Source organism: Acanthaster planci, unplaced genomic scaffold (assembly GCF_054643075.1).
Source record: "Acanthaster planci isolate LZ-2023a unplaced genomic scaffold, COTS_SCS Contig224, whole genome shotgun sequence".
NCBI classification, from domain to species: domain Eukaryota; kingdom Metazoa; phylum Echinodermata; class Asteroidea; order Valvatida; family Acanthasteridae; genus Acanthaster; species Acanthaster planci.
Window position 1 is genome coordinate 1 of NW_028257845.1, and position 2,500 is coordinate 2,500.

The window sequence follows — 2,500 nt, forward strand, 5'->3', positions numbered from 1 at the left end:
CCTGGCCTTCCTCTCGGTCTCCGCCCGGTTCTCTTGACTGAGTGCCGAGCGCGGCCGAAACGTTTACTTTGAAAAAATTGGAGTGTTCAAAGCAGGCCGACCGCCTGGACAGCAGAGCATGGAATAATGGAATAGGACCTCGGTTCTATTGCGTTGGTTTTCGGAACTCGAGGTAATGATTAAGAGGGACTGACGGGGGCATTCGTATTGCGGTGTGAGAGGTGAAATTCTTGGATCGCCGCAAGACGACCGACTGCGAAAGCATTTGCCAAGAATGTTTTCATTAATCAAGAACGAAAGTTAGAGGTTCGAAGGCGATCAGATACCGCCCTAGTTCTAACCATAAACGATGCCGACTGGCGATCCGCCGGCGTTACTCCAATGACGCGGCGGGCAGTCTGCGGGAAACCAAAGTCTTTGGGTTCCGGGGGAAGTATGGTTGCAAAGCTGAAACTTAAAGGAATTGACGGAAGGGCACCACCAGGAGTGGAGCCTGCGGCTTAATTTGACTCAACACGGGGAAACTCACCCGGCCCGGACACAGTGAGGATTGACAGATTGAGAGCTCTTTCTTGATTCTGTGGGTGGTGGTGCATGGCCGTTCTTAGTTGGTGGAGCGATTTGTCTGGTTAATTCCGATAACGAACGAGACTCTGGCTTGCTAAATAGTCGCGCCGGCCGCCGCGCCGGGCGCTGACTTCTTAGAGGGACAAGTGGCGTTCAGCCACGCGAGATTGAGCAATAACAGGTCTGTGATGCCCTTAGATGTTCGGGGCCGCACGCGCGCTACACTGAAGGGATCAGCGGGTAGCCGCCCTTGGCCGGAAGGTCTGGGCAATCCGTTGAACCTCATTCGTGCTTGGGATAGGGAGTTGCAATTGTCTCCCTTGAACGAGGAATTCCCAGTAAGCGCGAGTCATCAGCTCGCGTTGATTACGTCCCTGCCCTTTGTACACACCGCCCGTCGCTACTACCGATTGAATGGTTTAGTGAGATCCTCGGACGGGCCGCGGCGGGGCGCCCCCGGCGCCTCGCTCGTGCGCCCGGAAGACGATCGAACTTGATCATTTAGAGGAAGTAAAAGTCGTAACAAGGTTTCCGTAGGTGAACCTGCGGAAGGATCATTACCGAGCAGAGAGAGCGTGCCCGGCCGGCCCCCTTCCGTCCGCCGAGGCGGGGAGGGCCGGCCACCGTGCTGTCTTCCGGGTGTAGGCGGGAGTGGCCCACGCCGGGGTGCGCCGGAGCCCGCGCCGCGTGGGCGCGGGACTCCCGGCGCTCGCCGGGGCCCCGGGACGCCGGGGCTCGGCCTCGAATGGACCGGGGGGATCGGTGAGACGCGGTCGGAGCGGCCCCCCTTGGGGAAGGGGGCCGCCGCGCCAGAGGCGACCGGTCCCCGCTCGGCCCGGCTCCCGCCGGTGGTTTTTTCTTCCGGCTCGCCGGAGAGAAAGCTTGGATGCTCCGCGCCCGGGCCACCGGCGCGGTTATCGAGAGGTGATGGACAGAGCCCAAACCCCCCCAAAACCAGAGACAATTCTCGGCGGTGGATCACTCGGCTCGTGCGCCGATGAAGAACGCAGCCAGCTGCGAGAATCAGTGTGAATTGCAGAACGCAGTGATCATCGGCATTTCGAACGCACATGGCGGCCCGGGCCCCCCGCGGCCCGGGCCTCGTCCGCCTGAGGGTCGCATCGAACTGGGCAATCGCCGCGGCCGGGAGCGGCCGCGGCGCGAGAGCGCCGGCCGGCAGCCGCGGGGCCCAGGCCCCCGCGAGGACACTGGCTGCAGGCGGCAACAAGGGGAGTGCCAAGAGAGGTTGCGGCGCGGGTCCCCCGCTCTCCGGCGAGGATGATACGGGAAATCTGCGGGCAGGCAGGCAGGCAGAGAGGGGCACCGGCCGGGCGCGGTCTCCGCGCGGAGGGCCGGGTCGATCCCCGGGGGAGTCCGCCGTGGCGTGGCAGGTCGGCGCTGAGTATCCGCCCCACCCACGAGCGCCGGTCGTCCCCCCGAGCCCACCGAGAGAGACACGGGCGGCCTCGAGGGAGCGCGACGGAAAGGAGGCCGGGCAGGCAGGGCAGGCCTGCAGGCAGGGCAGGCCGAGAGAGAGAAAGGGGAGGCCCGGACCCGCCAGCGGGGACCGAGTGCCGCCGGCCCCGTGGCAGATTTCCGAGTGGACCGCCGGAGAGGGAGCGGGCGCCCAGCGCCGAGAGAGAGAGGAGAAGAAGAGAGCCCGCGCGGACGGGCCGCGGAGGGGGGCCCCCCTTCCTGGCAGCCGCCGAGGCGCCGGGCGGGCCCCCGAGAAGGCGAGAGAGAGGCCGAGAGGCCCGTGCACATTGCGAACCCATCGACCTCAGGTCGGGCGAGAGGACCCGCTGGATTTAAGCATATCACTAAGCGGAGGAAAAGAAACTAACCAGGATTCCCCCAGTAGCGGCGAGCGAAGCGGGAAGAGCCCAGCGCCGAATCCCCGGGCCCCCAGCGGGCCCGCGGGAACTGTGGCGTA

The 2,500-nt window shown here is 64.8% G+C and overlaps 2 non-coding genes and 1 pseudogene across 2 annotated transcripts in view; all 3 read left to right on the forward strand.

Moving 5' to 3' along the window:
- LOC147794999 (small subunit ribosomal RNA) lies at positions 1–1,127 on the forward strand (annotated as a pseudogene; the record flags this gene model as incomplete).
- A 402-nt stretch (positions 1,128–1,529) lies between these two features.
- Positions 1,530–1,686, forward strand: LOC147795000 (5.8S ribosomal RNA). The gene has a single exon (XR_015424176.1). It is a non-coding gene; the product is annotated as a 5.8S ribosomal RNA (ribosomal RNA).
- A 656-nt stretch (positions 1,687–2,342) lies between these two features.
- Positions 2,343–2,500, forward strand: part of LOC147795001 (large subunit ribosomal RNA) — a 4,084-nt gene continuing 3,926 nt past the window's right edge. The window contains exon 1 of the ribosomal RNA XR_015424177.1: positions 2,343–2,500. This exon is cut by the window's right edge and continues 3,926 nt beyond it. This is a non-coding gene — a ribosomal RNA (large subunit ribosomal RNA).